Below are 23,828 nucleotides of genomic sequence, written 5' to 3'. Positions count from 1 at the left end.
TTCCCATGAATGTCCTCTATTTATGTTTCTGTTAATTCCCTTCTTCATTCAACCAGAAATGAAAAACATGATCTTTTGCTAAGTTTATGGTGGAAAACTACATGACTTTCAAAAACGATAATGATTTAAGTGAAAGATTTTAAGGATTTTAAGGATAAGGAAAGTTTTTAAGGATTGGAATAGACCCCTGTTCCTCCCTTAACCAGACACCTGAGAATGTAAAACACAACTGTCAAGATGTCTACTGGCTTGCATTACAAGAAATGTAATCCATTTACTCACTAGCGTGATGTCCTGCTAGCAGGAAGTAAGCATGTACTAATTAAATGCTTCAGTTCTTTATTTAAATGCTTACAATGCATCCCAAAAGAGAAGGCTGTCCAGTGCAAATTGTTCTTGAGGAAATTACTTGGACTTTTAAGCTGCTATTGTAACAGAAGTGTAGCTGTTGTTAGCAAATTAGTGGTTATGGTTACAGTAAATGGAAAACAGAGAAGCAATTATGGCTACAAATTATTTCAAAAGTATTAGAAAAACAAGATGAGCTCCTGTGTTACTAATGGCAACTGGAAGAAAGTAGAGTTATAAACCTATAAAGCAAGACTAAAAGTGAACGATTTAGCATCAAAGGAGTCAGCTTTGTAGGAAGACATGTTTCCAGGAGCCAGCAGAAGTTAGTACTTTGCAACCACCAGTTAGGTTTATATGCCATGAAAATTGCTTGCCATTATTTGTGCTGTACATATTTATAATCATTAAGATGTAATTTTATTACATAATTGTAACCTGGAAGATTACTTTTGTTTCATACCAGTGCACCTAAGTGAGTTCAGTAAACTCCATAAGGAGTGTAAATGAAGAAAGAGTGTGTGCTTTGTTTGTTTATTAGTAGGAAACAACATTTACCTTTTGTGAATTCATTGATTTCTTAAAATAATGTATTTGCAGAATTAACTTAACATGCTAGTTTTTATGCTTATATTTTGTAAGCAACCTGTTTTTTTTTTTTTTTTTTTGTCTTGTATAAGCAAATTCATAAAACATGGGACAGGTTCCTTCACTCAAAGAAAATGATAGACTCCTCTAATGAAGGGTGTCTGACACTGGAGATAAAGAAGAGAAGAATGTACCAACTCTGCAGCAGAAAGTGCATCAACTGAAAATATTTACTGTTGCTATTAAAAATGAATTAACAAAAACAGGTGGCCTTTTAATTGAAGCCTTTATCACACTTTGCTCCATTTCATTTAAATGCAAATTTGAAATCCTTTCTCTAAGCCAATAGAAAGTTGAAACTGAACATGAACACTGCTTTACTAATGATGCAATTATGTGGCATACCATTAGGCTTAATATGAAATACCACACATACTGGAAATATTAAGACATCCAGTGAGGATCCTCTTCTTTGCTTTTAAAAGTACTTTAAACAAGTATCTTATAAGCTGTTTAACTGAATTTTAATATGACATACTTTGCCTGTGCTTGGTAAGATACTTACTATTTCAATTTAGCCTTCATTTCTTTTGGGCTGCATGTCTCCTAAGTTCCAGAGGGGAGAACTGTATAACCAGAAAAGCTATGTCTTGTCATAGTTGTAAAAAAGAGGCTCATCTGTACTCAGGTCTGACCACCCAAACCCAGATGAATTTATAAGTAAGAAAGAGTAGGCCAAGGGCCTACAGAGACATTTGAAATCTTGATGATGAAATCTTATTTATATGTTGGGTGCCTTTTCTTCCAAGTGATCTGATGGGAGAAATGTATGGGTCTTTTCCCTTCCCTTCCCTTCCATTCCCTTCCCTTCCCTTCCCTTCCCTTCCCTTCCCTTCCCTTCCCTTCCCCTTTCCCTTCCCTTCCCTTCCCTTCCCTTCCCTTCCCTTCCTTCCCTTCCCTTCCCTCTCCCTTCCCTTCCCTTCCCTTCCCTTTTTCCTCTCATATAAGACTTTGCTACTTGATCCTTTTATTTGCTTGACAAAAAGATTTTGTTACCACATCCTAACACACATTTTTCTAAAGCTGTCTTAACTATGAAGTAGATTTCATTACTGTTTTGATGTATTTATTTATTTTTTTCTTTAAATGTTTTTAGGTTTACTAGGATACAATATATTTTGTTAAAAAGGTGAGGGGAAGGTAGCCTTGACATGGTTGCTCCACATGGATCAGGTGAAAAGTCTTGAATAATGAGTACAACTGCTTTTCCATGAATCTGTACTCATTCCTTTACTGAAGTTCCTTCTCCTGCCCTGCTTTTTTTTTTTTTTTTTAAATGCATATATTAAAAAAAAACATAAATTGAAATAAATATAAAGTTAATAGAGACACAACCACAAGAGAGCCAAACCAGAAGTCATATTTAAAGAAATAAAATTATTTGCTCCATTAATTTGAGAGAAAACTAAGCGGTTTTACTTCCCCCCCCCCCCCCCCCCCCCCCTCGCTAGTATTTACTCTTATAGCATATTGAGCAATATTTCTTTTATTTCTTTTGAGTTTGTCACTTCTGTACTGTACTGCCATACTGTCCTAATGCAAGCAATTGGAATATTAATTTTAGGAAGGGGTCATATAAAACTTCAATGATTCGGTTATCACAGCTTTAGTATGGCTGCTCCAGATATGATCAGGTATATTTTTCATTTGTTGGAACAAAAGAAAAAGAAAAAAGAAAAAAAGAAAAAGAAAAAGAAAAAGAAAAAGAAAAAGAAAAAGAAAAAGAAAAAGAAAAAGAAAAAGAAAAAGAAAAAGAAAAAGAAAAAGAAAAAGAAAAAGAAAAAAAAAGAAAAAGAAAAAGAAAAAAGAAAAAGAAAAAAATAAAAATGAACTCTCAGGACTATATAAAAAGCTAATTTTACAGCTTCCAGGTTCAAAAGTTCAGGTCAGAGGTGTGGTTTCATGCAATTTATTTTGCATATGAATGGAATAGTCTTGTGCCTTTCCACATTAACAGTCTTCTCTCATTATAATAATAAGTACACTGGGAAGGATGATACATTGCACAAGATAATATAAGTTGACATAGGCAAAGGAATCATAAGAAAGCTTAGCTCCTGATACTGTTATTTTGCTTCTGGGTATCCCTGAAATGCTGAATATGTTTTTCATTTGATCTTAGCTTAATGCAAGCATCAGTTGTTTGCAGAGGGAAAAAGAGACTTTAAAACATCCAACCTTCATCACTGAAACATTTGGACTCTGAAAGTTTTCTAGTAATTGGTGAACTATGAGATTCCCTCTGACACCTACACAAAATATTGTGCAGAAAATGGGTAACTTGATGTATACAAGTTACCCTAACTGCTGTCTCCTAGAAGCCCTTTTCATTGATTAATTACCTGTTTTATCCATACCAAGTCAAGTGCATGGTATTTGGGTTTATGCTCCCTGATTTCCTTGGTAGCAGGAGGGGTCCTTTCCAGGCTGTAGAGGCAGAACCAGACAGCAGGGAATCTGCAATGGATTATTCAGCTCCTTCCCCCTGATTAATGAAGTAATCCAATTGACACACATTGAAGTAAACAGATAGTGACATATTTGTAGACAAACTGTCATACTCTTGATTTTTTCCAAAACCAAACTATTCTGAATCGCAAGCAAGGACTGTAAAAAAGTCTGCCAGCCTCAGCAGCTGGTATGTTTCTACAAGACCCAACCATTATGGAGAAAGCTAATTTCAGTATAATGTACTGCATTTTCTTACAGTTCCTATTAAGCCTCTCTTACACAATGAACTGAAGATAAAGTACACTGTAAATATTGTAGTTGTGTTTATAATTCCTGTTTTCTTTTTGTTTTCTGTTACATACCTGAATCATTCTTTGAAAGCAAGTTGGTTTTGCCATCTTAAATCTTTTTCTTAATGTATTTTTTTTTCTTGTTAGTCATTTGTTTGGAGACAAAATGTATTTGATATTTAACTTGTTTTAACGGTAAACCAATAGGTTGGATTTTCAAAGCAGAATTGGTTTAGTATATCTCCCACTGAACTACTCTGCAATTCCAAGAAATTGGGACTCCACCTGTCTGGCAAGGAGCCTCACAGCTACAGTGTTATTATGGAGTGAGTTAGATATCCATCTAATCAAGCCTTTTACAGTGAAGAAAAATAGACTATTTAAATGGAGTGGTTTACTTCTATGTCAAACTGTATCACACCTCTTTCTCTTGTGAACTCTGCTAGATGAACAGAAGTAAAGAGGTATGTTATCTGACACTACCATTATATTTTAATAGATAAGGAATAACTTCTAGTGCATTTAGTGAAGATTTCTCTGCAATGAAAATACTTTGAACTACAGAGCTGTTATAACCAGGGCCAAGCAAATAGACTCCATGATGACCAGTTGCAGCATTTGGAGTGAAGATTAATTTCCTTCAGCACTGCATGAGTAAAACATCCAGAGGTATTCACATTGTATTGTGAATCCCACCCAGGTAAGTTCCAAGAGGGTCCTTTCAACCTGTTTTCTTAGGCTTAAGTGAGAGTTTTTGGTGTGGGGTGGGGCAGGGGGGGGGTGTTTTCTTTGAGCTTCTGATTTCGGAGTCAGATCATCAAATGTATTTAGCCACAGTAATACTTCATGCCTAATATAATCTTCAATAACCTTTAGATTAGTTGATCAGATTTAGATATCTGAGAAGAGAATTTTAGAAACTAAATGACACAAGACAGTATTTGAGCTAATTATGATTGATGTGCAGAGGAAGATCTTGGAGACACCTGGTAAAGGTAGCCAGAGGTGAGTAAGCATTTCTGAAATAATATGCATCTTCCTTTCTTGAACTTTAAACATTGATGTGGAATTAAGGTCCTGTGGAAAGTTCCTCTGTTATGGCAAGACACGTGTTTTGCTATATTTTCTTTAGAAAGGACCAAAGCGCAAAATAAAAATCTTAAGATAGAGGGAATATTAGTAGCCTGTTGGGTTACCCACCAAGGCTGTAGGAAACTTAAATCTCCTATGTGGTGTTCAAGGCATAAATATAAGTTAATCTACAACCTTCAAGGTCATCCCCACTACCAGAATATTTTGAGTGAAAGAAAAGAAATAATTACATGATCTTGAGCATTTTTATGTTTAATATGACTGTTCTCATGATAGTCTATAGGCTACTCTGGCACTAATCATGTCTCTCTCAGTGTTCCTTTGGCAGCTGTTCCTTCATTTATGAATGTTTTAATATTAGAGGTGAGATGAGACAGATACGGCATTGTCTGGTGATGATGTATACATCCAGGTCTGTTCTGCTATGTAATCTGTCATGTATTTCATTTGTTTGTTTGTTTATTTTTGTTTTGCTTTGTTTGTTTGTTTGTTGTTTTTAATCTGGCATAACCTGAAACTAAAGGATTGTGCTCTTGCAGTAAGAAAAGCTTTTTCTCTTGTCAGGGTGTTAAACTCTCAGGAATTTTAGCTTGAACAAAGACTTCAGCAACTCATTAATTGCTGGGTGGGATCCAGCTTCAGCATCTTTGTGTGTGCAGAAGCTTACAGAGTTAGGCAGAAGACAATGGCTTTTAAGGGACACCCACAGGTGGCTAGATGGGAATTGAGGAGGTGGAAAAATATGGAGACTTTTAACAAAGTACTTATAAGATGCAGTAACTTTTCCAAAGTAACTTATAGATGCAGGGTAAAACAGCTGAAGAAGTATTTTGAGGGAAAAAAAAAAATCAAAATTAAATATGAATATATTGAATTTTGAACCTGGAAGCTTTCTCTACTACCAGTTACTTGTTCACATTCAGTTCATTGAAACTATTTTAGAACACCAGTGGAACCTGTGGTGGGCAACCCAGTGTTATCACACTCCCATTTATTTATTATTTATTTCAAAATAACAAGCTCTTGTACTTTATCGCTGTACTTACTGTTTTTAATTGCCTGAAAAGATTATTTTTGAAGAGTATTTGAAGAATGAAGCAACTGGCATCTATGATATTAATTACTGAGAACACTCTGTTCTCCATTATTATTAAAAAAAAAAAATAAAAATGTCGCTAATGTTTCTGTTCCATTAAAAGGGTCTTTGCTTAGCTAAGCAATGTACTGTGCCACTAAGTCTGATATAGCTTATTCTGTCTTGTCATGTTTCGTTTCACCCCTGATAATTATCTTAGTCATCAAGAATGCTGTCATTTTCTTCTTGATTAATTTTCAAACCTATCTGTGTGTCTCATTTGTTTTTACTTTTTCCTTGATTCTTTGCAGCATTTGTAGGAGACAGTACTTCAAAATGTGATGTAAAAGATCTTGGACAGCAGCTAGTAATTAGACATTTAAAAGGCTAATATTTTTCATTGTTGTCTTTTATAAAGATTTTATTTTCTTTAAAATATTTTCTACAGTTTAGTAAATGAAATAATGGAGATGATCCACAGAGACAGGCCACTTTATTTTTTGCTTTAGATTAGCTTTATTAAAACCTACAAAGAAAAACAATAGTAAGGTCTCTTGCATATACCCTGGAGTAAGATTTTTTTCCTCCTGGGGTGTTCCAGCTAGAACAAAAATGGCAGCAGTACTGTGCAGTCAGCAAGTTTGTGGAAATGCAAAAGCTCAAAAACCATGTCCTGAAAAGAAGACAGTCATAGCTTTACCACTGTCACCACAAAACACTTCCTAATTTGTAGCTTGACTTTGCCTTTGCCTTGCTTCCCATAGAGTCATTCAGCAATTCATGCCCACTCTGCTTTTGTTTTATCCAGGTGGAAATGACTACATAAACTGTAAAAAAGTGAAGAACTAGATTGCATGTGTGCACATATACAAAAGGGAACAGCCAAGAGCCCGTCCAGATGCCACACTCCAACCAAAGGATCGTGATGACAGCCCATGATCTCCTTCCTTCATACAGCATCTTCAGAAAGGAAAAGAAGTCCATATCCACCTGTAGGTGCATTTTGGACAGCAATAAACAGAGAATGAACATAGCTAGGACTCAGCTGTTAAAACCTCTGTGGTGGTTTTACCCAGCTGAGCAGCAAAACTCCACCACAACTGCTCTCTCAGTCCCCTTCCCCAGAAGAAGAACAGGAGAAGAAAGTATGCTGGAAAAAATAAATAAATAAATAAATAAATAAATAATAATAATTTAATTAAAGGAGAAAGGAAGAGGGAAAAAAAAAAAAAAAAAGAGAGAGAGAAAAAAAAAATCTCTACTTCCCATCAATTTGTGATGTTTGGCAACATCCTGGCAAGCAGGGCCTCAATACACACATCAGTTGTTTGGGAGGATGGATGTATCCATAACAAAAGCCCCCCCTCTCCTTCCCCTTTCCCACCTTTTATTGCTGAGTGTGACATCATATGGTATGGAATTTTCCTTTGGTCAGTTTAGGTCAGCTGTCCTGGTGATGTCTCCTCCCTACTTCTTGCCCACCCAAAGCCTACTGGCTTTGGGGGATTTGGTGGGAGTCTTGGTGCTGTGCCAGCACCACTCAGCAATAGACAAAACATTCTACGTTGTGCAAAGCACAACACTGTATGGGCTACTGCAGGGAAGGTTAACTCCATCCCAGCCAGACCCAGTACAACCCCTTGCAAAAGGGACATGCACAGAAATTCTAAGCACAGGAGATGAGTTTAATTTTTCACCACAGTGGTGCAAGTACCAGAAATATGTTCCCACAGTTACAATCACTAGCAGCCTAGGCATCCTTTCTTAGGGTGAGATCAGCAGCTTAAGTGCTGTTGCTGATTTCCTCTCTAAATATTGTTGTCTCTATTTTGCAGGCAGGGAGCAGGAAGAGGCTTGCTGTGTGTCACAGAGAAGTCAGAGCAGAAGGAAGAATAGCAAGAACTTCTGAGTCCAAGCCTCACCCTAGATACTTATACTTTTCAGATGTATTTGCATAGTGAGGTACAACATGCTAATATTCATATCTTTAAAAAGGACCTTCCTGTTTTATTTCACTTTTTTTTTTTTTTTCTCTAGTTAGAATCATAGAATCATACAATCATAATAGAATCATAAGGTTGAAAAGACCTTCAAGAATCATCTGGTCCAACCATCACCCTACTACCCAATGACACCCACTAAACCATGTCTCTAAAGTACCAGGTCCAACCTTTCCTTGAACGCCCCAGGGACAGTTACTCCACCACTTCCCCTGGACAACCCGTTCCAATGCCTGACTACTCGTTTTGAGAAGAATGTCTCTAATTTCGAACTAAACCTCCCTTCGTACAACTTGAGGCCATTCCCTCTAGTTCTGTCACTGGTTATCTGTAAGAGAGCTGACCTCCAGCTCCCCACAACTTCCTCTCAGGTAGTTGTAGAGAGCAACATTTGAATGTCAATATTTCTGCTGTTTTGTTTTTAATTTACATATTTTACACCAGTTGAAAAAAAAAAAAAAAAAAAAAGAGAGACTTGTTTTCTATCACCTTCAAAATGTCTTTCAATTCAGAAAAAAAAAAAAAAAAGGTACTATTTGTCTTCAGGATAAATTTAATCATCTGTATATATATTTCAAAATTGCTGCTATCCTTTTTTCCTTTTTTTTTTTTTTTTTTTTTTTGTAAGAGCAACAATTAACACTTATCTCTGCTTTGGTTTTTATTATATTCTATTATTATATTATTTATTATATTCTATTATTATAACTCACTTTTGTGATTCACTCCCTCCCCCCCTCTCCCCAGCCCCCCATAAGTTATGATTACTGGTAGGAAATAAATAAATAAATGAACATATAACACTCTCCCAGCCTTCTGAGAATGGTGATTGCAAGTACTGATTCGCCAAGTATTTCACTTTTATGAAGCTCCAGGAGATTCATTTTGAATATTTGTATGAGTTAACTGAGAAATAATTTAAAAGTAGTCCTTCACAGCTATGTCCAAGCCCCAAACCTACCCATGAATCAAAATGTAAAACTTGAGCTTGATATGTGAGAAAGGGCATAAAAAAACATAAAACGTGATAGTAAAGATGGAGAAGAAAGGAAAAAAAAAAAAAGAGGGGGAGGGGGAAGAGAGAAATAAGCAAAAAAACAACCAACAAACAAAAAAAATGACCAAACAGCAACAACAACAAAATACTATAATAAAATAGATGATCAAATTTCCAGAAGAAAGTTACCTCAAAAAAGTAGAGTACAAAGGAAGAGATTATTACACTACACCAAGGTTCCAGTAATTTAAACTGTGAACTTTCTAAAAGTGTAGTGAGACAGCTTTCTCATTACAATTTCCTTTTGGAAAAAAAAAAAAAAAATCTTGCTGACTACAAAATGAAAGAATGTGAGGGTCTGGTATTTAACAACACGGAGCAGCTATGATCCACAGAGCCAAAAAGACAAAAGGCTGACACCATACCAAAAACATTTCTGATTAACATTCTTGATACGTTCCAGGAAAACAACTGAATATTTATCCAGCCCATCAGTTATTTTTGTGTCAGATGACAAGAGCCTAATTCTACAGTCCTTGATCAAGAGTGGAATAAAGTGACTAAATCACAAAGTCAAGATCAAATCACAAGTCAATATTTTATCACACGCTGTGTGAGTAACATACCATTACAGTAAGAAGTGTCTTAGATTTCTTGCTTAATGCAAACTTATTTCCTGTCTCATGACAGAATATATTTCTAAACTCTGTACTAGCCCATCTCAGTCCCATTAAGCCCATGAGTTGTACATAAGAACATGGTTGATACCTAAAAGAATCTGAAAAAAAAGCTGTCTCTTTAAACCTTGAAGAGGCTTACAATTTAAATCACTGGAACCTTTTTTTTTTTTTTTTTTTTTTTTTTCCAGTGTAATTATTTCTTCCTCCTCAACTTCCCATGAAGTGTTAGTCCACTGAACAGGTTTACATCTGCTGTCTTCAGTATTTTATTCATCTCAGCTGTCTCTTTTCCATTATTAGGAAATTGTCCTAAGCGGATAAGGTATCTAAATGACATGAAGTCTGACTAACAGAAGTGATTAGCAACCAATTTCAACAAATTTCAAAAAAGCGCTTTTATGTAATTAACATATAAATAATCATTGTTGGAAAATGGTAAAAAGGAAATCACCACTACAAAAATGTTGTTAATGTAAAGCCATTCCTGCTAACTGGCTATACCTTTGTAAGTTTTTGAAGTGCAATAAAAATGAAATCAAACAGTCAAGATGTAGTTCTAGAAACTGCAAGCAATTTCCAAAGCAAATAATATATATACAGCACTATACAGTAAATTGAGAGCAGCTGCTTGTACTGACATTCCAGATGGTTACAAAGTGTATAATTTATGTTTTCTGCAACAATAAGTGGAAAAGCTGTTTAGACATGGATTCATATATTTATTTATTTACTTATTTATTTATTTTCCCCAGATCTCATTATTGTAGATATGCACATTCAAAGCCTGTGTTTTGACATTAATCCACTTTTATTGTGGTTTTGTTAGCATGGTATCTGCCTTCTGGATTTTTAATGGTTTCTCTAAAAAGGTGATTGGTAGATAATCTACATTTTGGCTTTATAGAAATGGGGAGGCCATCAAGCACTCTGTAGTATGGATGCAGCCTCTCTGAGGTGGACAAGATACATGATGAAAGATAAAAAGCTTACTAAAATTAGAAGATACAGTTGAACAATTATCTATTGACAGCAAATCAAGATAATTCTATTAAAAAAAAAAAAGAAAGAAGAAAAAAAAAGAAAAGAAAGGGAGGGACGGTAAATTATTAAAACAGTTATTTACTTACATTTTCTAGGGGGAAATATAACACACATGCAAACAAACAAAAAAACAAACAGCAAACAAACAAACAAACAAAAAATACCGTAATCCCATTCCCAATCTTTCTCTCAGAAACAAACAAACATTGATGAAAACCCAAATCAATGTGAAGACCTGGTTTTGCAGACTGAACAGGTTCTGGACAGGCCAAGAGGGTTTCATCTCATTTACTCTTAAAGCATTGGAAGATGTAGGCACACAAGCTCAGCTCATCACCTAGGCTGCCTCTGAAGTTTAGCTGGAAGAGATTAACCTCTCCAGAAGGTGATATATCCATCTTACTTAAAGTTCTACCTGGAGATGGTGTTGCCAGCTAGATGAGTCACTTTTTGGAGGAACATTTCTCTCACCATTAACTGCAGAGCATGTCTGTTTGAAAGCTAGGCCCTTAATACTTGGGGACCACATTTAGGCAACATGATCATTAGATCTCACAGCATCAACTGCAGTGTAAAAGCTGGAGATGAAGAGAATATTTGGTGAGTTACTCTAAGAAATCATTATTTATTATTTGTTAAGAATTGACACAGGATTTTCACCAGTTGGTAAAGTTCTTTATACCAAACATGAATGAAGGAAAAAATTATTCCTGTCTCTCATTGGGTTAAATCTGTTGTTGCAGTTCATGTAAAAGATGTTCAGAGTCTTCCTGAAATACTGCAAGTCTAGGTATTCCTTGGCATGCTTGGTGTCCAGTTTTATCATATATACCCCTTTCAGTACTAGATATTAAAAAGGACAACAAAATCCCTGTATGTCCTAAATCTCCCAGCAACATAAATCTCTCAAGGTTAAATACTTTAATTTCTGCCCTGAACATTGGCAGAAGCTTTATATTCTTGACAGTGCAGTGGCGGCTGATGGTTGACTCAGATATTAACATCAGCAGGGCTGGAAAAAAATTAAGGTTTTTGCTACCACTCTCATCTCTTGGGCCTACTCTATCTGTACATAATGTGGAGAAAGAATATTTTTTCTACAGAGATTAGCAGTTAGAACATCATTCCTTCTTTATTGGGTTTGATTTGTGGGCTTAAGAGACGTACACATTAAACATTGTGCAGAGAGCCTTTATTACTGTCTCCTGCTTATTTTATTCTCCCCATATACATATTAATTAGAACAAGTACTGGCCTGACACTTCAGCTTTCTATGACTTAATCAGCTGGTAAAGAAATCTTTTCTTTGTCTTTTTGTTTTGATGGTGGTGGTATTTTTTTTTTTACTTTTTTTTCCTCCTCTCTAAATGAATCTTTTTTTTTTTTTTTTTTTTTTTTTTTTTTTTAATTCAAAGCGGAACAGATTTAACCAAGACTCACTCTGTTGAGGTACTTTATCATTAAGGTTAGAGACCTGGGGAAGGATTCATCTGCACTAATTCAGGCAACTAAAAACTTTATTTCTAAGACTGAAGTAGTCACCCTAGGCTGACTTCATAATCCGCAGAGAAATAAACATGTCGAGATACCTCCTAGAATAGGTGTCTGAGATAATCAACAGAAGCCACCATCCTCTTACTATCGTCTACAAAGAAAAGCTAGATAGATTAGTTCAGATTTCAATATATCACTTTCAAATATCTAATTATGCAAGATGAAACTCACACAGGGACTCAAACACAGCCTATCAGCAGAGGGATTTGTACTTCAGACCTTTGCAGAATAGAATAAAGATCTTGAACCAGAAAGCTTTGTTTGTGCAGTGCCCCTCCTTCTCCAATTTGAACTGAAGTATCTTTATAGCCTAACTCCAAAAGAGGATTCAAGCTTCTTTATCCCAGATCAAGAGATATTTCCCCATTACCTTGCAGCCAAACACTTAGTCCTTGTTGAACTCTAGCTACAAAACACTTTTTAATGTATCTACTGGCTTATAAAATAAGGCAATTTCTTATCTGCAGGGTGGCGAATGCAAAGAACACCTTCAAGAATCTAATTCCTGTCAGTATCTAAGTAATAGGTTAAAAAAGAAACTTCTTGCTTCACTGGTGGATAGTCTTAAATTTCTGTAATGGAGAAAAAATGGGATCTAATTCAGCTTATATTAAACCATGCACCTGGCAGCCAAGTACAGTGTTAACTGTGACCTTTCTGATACAAGCTCATGTTTTACGCTGAATCAGTGAACCTAAGATGTTTGAAAGGAAATCTTTCATATGGAGTTCATTGCCAAGCATTAATCTTTTTCAAAACACACTAAGAATCTATCAAAACTGACCTTCTCTTTTCGGTATTACAATGGAGTGACAATGCTGATGGCTGAAGGGGGTATTTACAATGGATTTTGCTTCAAACTCAGAATAACCAATTAACACAGGAACATCTGGGTTACATTCAGTTTCAGCACTGATGACTTATACTGTTGTCTGTTATGTGTGTATTTGAATGCATTTATTCACATAGGTATATGTATGTGCACATACACACAAATGAGGGCTTGGTTTCTAGACTATTCTTTCTACAAGGAACACTGAGGGAAAAGAAATGATTTTTCAGGGGAACAGAAGTCTATCAAATTTCCTTAAATTATTGTTATTATTATTATTTTCATTCCAACAGCCAGAGAAGGAAAGACAGAGATTTCATTATAGGTGTTCCTAGGCCTTCTCTTATTCTAGTCAAGGTGACGGATATTTTCCTGTTGGCTGTAACGGACACAGGAGTAGAAGCAATGTTCTTTCTAAAGGGAAATTCCTTTGCATATGCAAGACCTTGCATTGCCTTTCACCTCAACTCATGGCTATATTTTACCCAAACTACACTAGCCCTCTATTTTCTCTAAAACGTTTCTTAAAAATCATTCATAAATGTCCTTGTTATGCTTTTCTTTCATTTTTTTCCCTATCATTAAACCTTATGAATTTCCATGATCTTGCTAGTTTTTCCTCAGGTTTCACAAAGAAAATAGGGATATGATCTAAATGTTTATTTTTATTTAATAATAATAATAAAGATTTGTTTTCATAGACACTCTACCTTACCTTAGGTGTTGCAAGGAGACAGTGATGCTAGGCACAGAAGCAAAACAGGGCAATGGCAGCAATTCAGAATAGGCTTTTATAAAATATATAAAATTAGTAAATATTCACAAGTTGAAATACTCAAAAAATCATATTTCCATTAAGAATCACACAAATTAAAGCATAAAACAAACAATCTTCCTGCAGGTATCCATCTCACTCTATCCATAACAAGACACTCACAGTTTTCGGATTCTTCCTCAATGAAACGTGCCACACATAGGCATAACCAATCTACTGTTTATTTTTAAAATTTAAAATCAATCTTCACTGATTAGATTTTAAGGAGAAGCTCACAAAAGACTCTCAGAAAGTCAGGTTCACATTAAACAGAAATCTTGTTGCCAAACTGTTGATATTTTCATTTATTTCCTGACATTTAAAATCCCATCATCCAAGCACTGGGAGTTGGTGATAACTCATTGCATATATCACTCAACAGAAAAAACATGTCTGTTTCCACAGCTGAGCAGAGTGATTTCATGAAATGGAGCCAGTGGTGTATTATCGTTTCAAACAAGGACAAGTTGTTGAGCGTTTTTTTGCCTGAGAGGCAGGCATACATTAACTCAAGGCTGCTAACAGAATAGTGACAAAAGAGACACAATGCTCTTTCTGATTCCCTGCTTCCTTCTCCTGAGACTCAGGCTCATTTGGAGCATTGATGCTTACCAGACTCTACAAAAAACATAGCAGCTGTTATCGAGAGAGAAATCTCCATTTGCATCAACAACAAAAACAAAAAAATCAATTAAACAAGCACATTAAAAGAGATCTGAAAAGTGCTCCACACTTCACAGCCTATGATAAACATATTTTTTTCTAGTTTTAAGCATTCTTAAAAGGGAAAAAACAAACAAACAAACAAACAAAAACTTCCAAGAGCTACAGGATCTCAAGGGGATTTAGTCCAAAACTTAAAGCAGATTAGCTACTTTTTGTTGGCTTTGATAGAAATCTTTTGTCTGAGTGCTCAGTCGTATCTTTTCCTAATAATACAGGGATGGGAGTAATTTCTAGTACAGTTGGCTCTTGGATCCCAAACAAAACCAAATTTTTCATAGGTCTGTGACACTGATCAAGGTAAAGTTTGGTGCTTGATGTCTGATTTATTTTTCAGGCATTTCAAAGCTCTGGAAAGTATTAAGAAGCAAGGGTATCAGGTAATCTATCTATCTTGAAGTTTAAAAAGAGATAAATGTGACACTTATCATCTATTTTGCTCCTATCACTGTGTTACCAACTCCAGATATTAAAAAATAATAAAGTCAGGCCCCAAAATTATACAAATAATTTGGATGTTTTGTGAATATTTACTTTGTTTTTGAGATCTGTGCTTTTAAGAAGATACATGGCTTCTGTCTGATATAGTGCCTTAACTACTGACCAAGTATATATTTTACACTTGTTCAGTAATTTCCATTCCAAAGAACACTAGACTATACAAGGATACTAGACCGCTGAAACAAAGTATAATGCCTTTAGGAGAGATGAAGAGGCTTTATTTACACGTATATATACTGTACAAGTATTATTCTTTTTCAAAATACCTGAAGTTCTTTTCTGGGACAAATTGTTGATTTTAAATCTTATTGTTAAAGTGTATATAAAGCAGTGCAGCATTCTACTAAACTCTGTATGAACATAAGGAGATGTCCTATACCCCACATAGTCATCTCAGAATTGCAGCCCTGTGTTTTTCCATGTTTATGGTTTTTTTTTGTTGTTGTTGTTGATGATATTGTTTATTTATTTATTTTATTTGTTTTGTTTTGTTTTCCTTGAAATGCAAATTGTGGCCCCAGGAAATCTGTTTCAGCTTTGACGTTCAGTTGTTGAAATCTGCCCTGTACACAACTAGAATTACAGGAACAAAAATGCTATTATATAAACAGAAGTTGAAATAATGTATGGAGGGGAAAAATATCTCAGAATCATAGAATCACAGAATGATTTGGGTTGGAAGGGACCCTTAAGATCATTTAGCTCCAATCCCTCTGCCATGGGCAGGGACATATCCAAAGGTCAAAGCCCCATTCAACCTGGCCTTGAACACTTCCAGGGATGGGGAAGTGTTCCACTCTTGCAACCTGTTTCGTTGTCCCTCACCACCCTCATAGTAATAATTTCTTTCCCAATATAATCTAAATCTACCTTCTTTTAGTTAAAGCTCTTGTCCTTTCAACTACACTTCAAGGTAAAGAGTCCCTCTCCAACGTTTCTTATAGGTGCCTTTTAGGTAGTGGGAGGGGTCTGGGAGATGGAAGGTCTCACTGGAGCCTTCTCCTTCTCCAGGCGGAACAATCCCAATTCTCTTCAGCTGTCTTCATAAGAAGGTGCTCAGCCCTCCAATCATCCTCATGGCCCTCCTCTGACTCATTCTAATAGGTACATGTCCTTATGTTGAAGGCCCAGAGCTGAAGACCGTACTCCAGGTGGGGTCTCACAAGAGAAAAAGGGGGGAGGGGAGGGAGGGCAGGGGCGGCCTCCCTCCACCTGCTGGCCCTGCATACGGGTTGGCTTTCTGGGCTGCAAACACACATTGCCAGCTCATATCAAGCTTCTTATACCGCATCTCAGATCCTCCTCCTCAGAGCTGCTCTCAATCCATTCTCCACCCACCCTGTATTTGTGTTTGGAAATGCCCTGACCCAGGTGCAGGACCTTGCACTTGGCCTTCTTGAACTTCTTGAGGTTCACACGGGTCCATACTTCAATCTTGTCCAGGTCCCTCTGGATGACATCCCTTCCCTCCAGTGTGTCAACTACAAACACCAGCCTGGTGTCATCAGAAACACAATAATGGTTCATTTGATCACACTGTCTGTGTCACAAACAAAGATGTTAAGTAGTGCTGGTCCCAGTACTGACCTCTGAGGAACACTGCTCATCAGTGGTCTGCACCTGGACATTGAGCCTTTTACCACAACTCTTGAGTGCAACCACCCAGAAAATTCCTTTTTCACTGAGTGGTCCTTCTGTCAAATCCATGTCTCCCCAGTTTAGAGACACGGATGTAATGTAGGACAGTGTTAAAGAATTTGCACAAGTTCAAGTAAATGATGCCAGTTCTCTTTCCCTATCCACCAATGCTGTAACCCTGTTGCAGAAGGCCACCAGGTTTGTTAGGCATGATTTGCCCTTAGTGAAGCTATGTTGGCTACAACAATCACCTCCTTGTTTTCCATGTGCTTTAACATAGTTCCCAGAAGGATCCGCAGCATAATCCTTAAGGGCACAGATGTGAAACTGACTGGCCTGTAGTTCCCTGGGTTTTCCTTTTTTCTCTTTTTAAAAATGGAGGTTGTTTCCCCCTTTTCAGTCACTGGGAACTTCACCAGACTGTCACAACTCAAATATGATCAGTAGTGGCTTAGTAATTTCATCCACCAGTGATCTCACCTGGGATTCTATAAAATATGTCAAACACAACTTAAGGAATAGCTTTTCCTTAGATATCAGTTTTCTTAGCAAACTTTCCTTGCATTAATGTTGTGCATGAATATGCATGCACACGTGTATATACTCTCAATTTAATGTATATAAGATATTTTGTAGAAATTTCAGAAGTTCCACATTTCACTGTAAAATGTTTGAGTTCTGACAGAAAAATCTGACTTGTCAGGTTAACCAAAAAAAAAAAAAAAAAAAAGTCGACTAGAGAATTAATCTTTTTCTGCAGACAGAGAAAGATTTATTTCTCCACCTATTTCATGGTGGTAACATCCAGAGGAAGAATTTGAGCTCTACGGAGACAGTTCACACTAAGAGAGGTTCTGGATTCAGATTTCTTATCCATGATAACTTTGAATTCAACTGCCCTTTCGCTTAGGTTGCCTGTAGGAAGATGACATGAATTCATTATACTACTCTTAATAAGAAAGAAACTAGTTCCATTTTCAGTGCATTTGTTCCTCTCTCAAGGTCAATTTTTAAAACAGGGTATGACAGACTCTTTAAATAGAAGCATATGAAGTAGCTGACATTTGGCATAGCAATGTACGCCTCAAAAGAATGAACAGATTGGTTTGTAGCTCAGACTGAATGAAGCTGTTCAGTTTTGATTTGACAAATTTCAGACAATATCTTGAAGCCTGAGTTTCACCTCACACTGATATAAATCAGTTGTAATCTCTTGGTTGCAATGAATTAGTGGGAATTATAACTAAGCAGAGCCAGGATTTTCATCCAATGAACAATTGTTTTGAGACTAATGATGTTACATTTCTATAGATTTAGGAATAAAAAAAAGATCCTGTCTACTTTTCATATCTACATTAGCAATTACCTCTAGGATTATTTTTTTTATTATTATTTTTTTATTTTTTTTCCCTGAAGTTAACATCTCTCTCTATGCTACAATCTAATGGTTTAAAGAACTGTTACAGGCAAATGAGAGTGAAGAGGGAACAATGCATTTGATTAAGAAGTAGTTAGTTATCTACTCAGTTACATAAATTCCTGTTTCTAGAGTTATATTTACTTCCTATGATTTAATGATAAGATTTTAAAATACATTTTTAACACATAGACTAATGCCTAGCAGTATAATAAAAGACAGCCTTGCTCCCTTGTATTTTCCCTGCCTGTATCCTTTGGCCATCATGGTAACAGCAACTCCATTAACCAATGTCTTGTTTGGAAATATAAATTAATACATAGAGTTAGAAAGTACATGAAGAATACAAAATGAAATAAAATTAAACCAATATTGTTATTAGTATGTTTTATAATATAAACATAAACTTTGAGATTTCTAATTATAGAAAAAAAAAATCTTTTATTAAATAGAATTCTATTTCCTTTTTCCATCAAGTGGACTATTGAAAATAGAATCATTCTTAATTAAGACACTTAAATATTTGCTATAATACATCATGAAGACATTGAAATTAACTAAAACCAAAACAAATGGAATGTTTGGCTATACTTTAATTTAAACCTTTAAATATTGGCATATTTTACAAACACAAACTCGGTATGAATTTCACAACTGTGATATTTTTATATGCTATGTTGCTTTCAGGAAATTATTCAAATCATATTTTTGTTATAAACTGCAGACTATTTTGCTATTGCATTATTGTACTTGATTTGGAAGTATTCACTCACACAAAAATATTGATATAAACACATGACCCATGACACAAGTGAATGGAATTGCTTTAGCGAACAGGAGGATAGATTTAGACGTTGAGTATCTTACATAAAATATTTATTTTTCTATATTTACGCTTTTTCTGAGACAGACATAAGACTCTAAAGCATGTGTGTTCTCTATCATAATTGATCTGTGAATGTGTTAGAAATAAAAATATAAATGTTTTAAGTAAATCATGTAATGATTTCTACTAGCAAATCTTAGAGCATTAAAAAAAAAAAAAAAAAAAGAAAAAAAGGACAGAAGGAGAAAATTTTAGAATCATTAAGGTTGGAAAAGACCTTAATCATTAAGGTTGGAAAAGATCATCTAGTTCCCTACCACCAATGTCACTCACTAAAACATTTTCCTAAGTACAACCTCCAACCTTTCCGTAAACACCCCAGGGATGGTGACTCCACCACATCCCTGGGCAACCCATTTCAATGTCTAAATACTCTTTCTGATATTAAATTTCTCCTAATTTCCAACCTGAACCTTGTCCTATTGCTAGTTATCTGCAAGAAGAGGCCAATCCCTAGCTCAACTCAACTTGCTTTCAGGCGATTTCTCCCCTGAGCCCCCTCTTCTCCAGACTAAACAATTCCAGTTCCCTCAGCCCGCTCCTCATAAAACTTGTGTTCCATACATGAGTGACAGGTATTAAAAAATAAAAAAATAAATAAATCACAAACACTCAATAAGTGATACCAAAATGTTCCATGTTAAGTCAGAATATACCATTGCCAACATCTGTAACTACAAGGCAACTCTTATCTGAAATGCCTGATGTGCTCAGTTATATTGTGCTGCATCGTGATAGGATGAGTAATCATGTCATAAAACTTAAATGAAATCATCTAGCCAAGAAGAATAATGCATTTTAAGACTTCAATATTTCAATGAATTATCTGTTCTTTCATAGTGACTAATGTTTGAGTGAAAGATATTTCTTTTCCGGGAACTTAGAGCTTGATTCTGCATCTCTAAATTCAATGAAAACAGTGTTGTTTATATTTCTGATCACAGATCAGGAATCTTTTAGTAAGAAGACAGTGATGTATATGCATATTTTTTAGAAAAAAAATCTACTTGTATACAATTTTTTTTTTTTTGCCTCTGACATGCTATATTACTTCAAAAGCGTTCAGTAACAGAAACATATTCTTCAATGTAGCAAGAGAACACAAAAGAGTATGACATGATAGGTGTGTGCTTTTATGTAGATGAAGCATGCCAGTTTACTTTTTTTTTTTTTTACACAGTGATATAAACATGAATGTGAATGCTTATAAATATGTATTTATATAAATACAAATAAAACAGTCATGCTACAACAAATCTAGAAATGTAAGACGCTGGAAAATACACTTAATTGTGGTTGTAACGTATGTGTGAGGTTGGTAAAGAGATATTTCAACTTTCAATATTTTTCTTGAGCTTCTGCTACACATTTTCACCAGACATTAACTAAAGGAATGTTCAAGCAATCTTTCTACCTGTAGAAAATGTCACTTGTCATTAGATGTGCTGTCTTTGCAGGATGGACAGTGTCCAAAACACTAGTATGTAAAAATGAAAAAAGTCAAGATGCTCTACGTCTTATCTTAGTAGAGTTATTGACTCAGAAGAACCATGTGTGACAGCTGTCTACAGCAAGCATAGTCAAGATTATCATTAGGCATGCCACACACCCAACACTAATTCCAGTGGCAGGAATTCAGTTCTAAAGCAGCTCTGCTGCAGTCAGTTTTTGGCATGACTTCAAAGCTAATATTCAAAGTCAGAAAGCTTAAACCTCACAAGCTTATTTAGATTCTTTAAATGGTCTGGCTTAGTAGATTTGTGGGCATTTGAAGCTTTGTAAATCATTGCAGACTAAAGAAAAAAATAGTTAATATTTTATTTAGAGTTTTCAGTGATGTGACATTGGATTCATTTCAAAGTGTTTTCTTCCTGCTTATCATTTACTGCCCCTAAATCTCAAGAGTACTGGAGCTATGTACCTTTTCTTGGTTGTGGAATTGTTTCTTTGTTTTGGTGTATCATTAAATCACAGAAGAAATTTTGAAAACAAAACAAAACAAAATAAAACACACATACACACAAAACCCCAAAACCAACATCCTGATTTGAAACCCCACCTACATTAAGAAGTGACTATTTTCTTATCTGCTGTGAGAAACTGTTGGACTTGAGTCACCACTTTTTAAATATACTATCTCGTGACTTGCTGGCTGTCATAAAAGAATGTGTTGGTACTTGTATCACTTGGGCGCAACAGCTTCGGCAATAAATAAAACAAAACAGAACAAACAAAACAAAAACTACTTAGTTCTACTTCCACTCAACTTCTGTGATGCATGTTACTTTATGTACTTATGTGCTTATCCAAAATATAATGTGGCATACAAAATAACACAGAGTATCATCACCTGTCAGCACCTAGAGATGAATATCTTTATCTTGTAATATTAGAACTTCCTTAGCATACTAAATATAGCTTGCAAATCCTTTTCTTTTTTTTTTTCTTTTTTCCTCCTTTTCTTTTTTCTTTCCTCTCATACTAGAGTAATTTTCCTTCAAAATGACCTCAGTAAAGAATGAATGTGTATAATCTAGGCCATTCAGAGTTTTTCTGTACTAAAACAGTTGTTGGCTTAAAAATCAGTAAGCATAAATTTTGGATAGAAGCACTAGGACCTTTCAGAAATTGATTTATTTATTTATTTTCTGGAAATTTACTATGGTCTCAGAAAACATTTTCATATGAGATGCTATATTTGTGAAATTAAGTGTAAAAATGTTGCTCCTAACTGGTTTATATATATATATTTCTGTGCTTCAATGTCATTTGAGTTGTAGGGATAATGGTGAATTCTGAGTTGCTGAAGTCTTAAACTGGAACTATTACCTTTTATTTAAAATAACTCAACCAATATATATTGAAACTTTCTATTCTCAGAAAGTCAGATTGCCAGTGTCTAGACATGGAAACTGAAGATTCTATGACTGACAACACTTGCAAAATAAAATAAGCATTCAAAGTAAATCTATATTACAACTACTGCCTGTTTTCAGTAGCAAAAGGAAAGCCATTGCCCAAAAATTTAGGCAACTGCATGTTTTCTTAAAAAATCTGTATGACTTTTTTTCCAACATCTCTGAAGACTGCCTTTGGACTTGTTGCCATAAACCCTTATTCTGTTCAACAATGGACTTCCAGGCCATGCTTTGGCAGCTGGCTCTTTGTTTATTGCTATATTCTATACTCAGTTGCTCTCAGAGAAGGAGCACTCTTCCCACTCTCAAACTCTCAGCCCCACACTCCAGCAATACAAAAAGATAAATAGTCCACCCACTGTCTGCTTTCCACCCTTTTTTTTTTTTTCCTTTTAAAAAGACATATTGTAGAAGTATTTTCTTACTGTAGTACTTTAATGTGTATATGCACTGTAGTATACTTTAAGAATAAGTTATGAATGAACAAACCATACAGGTTCTATCACGTCCTAAAGTCAAGGGAGATGCATCCAGTTCCTTCAGTCGATTCAATGACTACATTTTGTGTATTGTCTGAAATAGAAGAGATAGGCTTAGTTAAATTCTGAAAACACATGGCATCGTATCGGTCATGTATAAAATTAACAGTAGATGTACTAAATGGCGTTAGATCTCACTTGGGATGATCTGACCGCTTCTCTGAGAAGTACAGAAGGAGAATGCAAAACTGCTCTGGATTTGCTTTTATATATCTGTCTATTGAAGTAGTGAGACTTCAGGGTTCCACTGCTGCAGGCTGATAGAGGTAAGCAGGCTTCAGTTTCCAATTTCTGATATGAGGAACAAGCATGGTTCAAAGCAATATCTCTGCTTTTACAAAAGGCAATCTTTTTTTTTTTTTTTTTTTTTTTTTTCCTGTACCCTGAGGACTAAATGTTGACTCAGATTTTAAATTAATTCTTTGAACTGGAGGACACATAGATCTACCTTCTTGGCTGTCTGATGAGAGAAATTAGAGAACTTAAATTATAACCTGACTGCTGATATTGGGCATATGTCTGAGAGGGATACTCAAGACTGCCACGCTTGGTAGACCTAAGAAAGGAAGGATAGAAAGACAAATCTTGTTTCAGGAAACTACTAGACTCACTAAGGCTGGCATTGTTTACATTCATTGACTGAGTTTTGAACCCAGAGTCTCTGTAGGGGTTGTGTTAACTATTTCAAGTAGTCATTTACAAAGGGATTTCCTGCCAAACAGCCTTCATCAAAGCCTTCCTCAGCATGGGGGCAGTGTTAACTTAGTACAGCGGTGTTTGCTCTCTGAATTGCTCCATTTGCTCTAACTGCGGTTATGTGAATAATTGTTCATCTCTTAACATTCTGGGATGGAAAAAGTTATTTACTTGGATTATATTTCAGCTGCAGTAGAAATGTTCACAAAATATTTGGGCAATGTTCCATCTATACTGCTGGGCTCCTAAGAAATACAGGAATATCTATATTAACTCTGTTTCCCTTTCCCTTTCCCTCTTTCTCTTTCTCTTTCTCTTTCTCTCTTTCCCTCTTTCTCTTCTCTTTCCTTTCTCTTTCTCTTTCTCTCTCTCCTCTCTCTCTTTCTTTCTCTTTCTCTCCCTCTCCCTTTCTCTTTCTCTTTCTCTCTCTTTCTTTCTCTTTTCTCTTCTCTCTCTCTTTCTCTTTCTTTTCTTTTCTTTTCTTCTCTTCTTTTCTTTCTCTTTCTCTTTCCTCTTTCTCTTTCTCTTTTCTCTTTCTCTTCTCTTTCTCTCTCTTTCTCTTTCTCTTCTCTTTAAACTTCTTGTATTAATGTTACAATGTGCTTCAAACAAAAGTTTATTGGTCCAAAATGAGATATTTTAAAAAAAAGAAGAAAAGAAAGAAAGAAAAATATTTTACTTCTCAGAA

The 23,828-nt window shown here is 35.4% G+C and overlaps 1 long non-coding RNA gene across 1 annotated transcript; it reads left to right on the top strand.

The window, feature by feature from the left end:
- Positions 1-6,041: 6,041 nt before the first annotated feature.
- LOC121068391 lies at positions 6,042-7,958 on the top strand. The gene is made up of 2 exons (XR_005818846.1): positions 6,042-6,896; positions 7,740-7,958. It is a non-coding gene; the product is annotated as an uncharacterized LOC121068391 (long non-coding RNA).
- Positions 7,959-23,828: the final 15,870 nt, after the last annotated feature.

The sequence above is a fragment of the Cygnus olor genome, chromosome 3 (genome assembly GCF_009769625.2).
Source record: "Cygnus olor isolate bCygOlo1 chromosome 3, bCygOlo1.pri.v2, whole genome shotgun sequence".
Taxonomy (NCBI): Eukaryota; Metazoa; Chordata; class Aves; order Anseriformes; family Anatidae; genus Cygnus; species Cygnus olor.
Note: the sequence above shows the minus strand (reverse complement) of the source record. Positions and strands in the feature narration are given on the sequence as shown.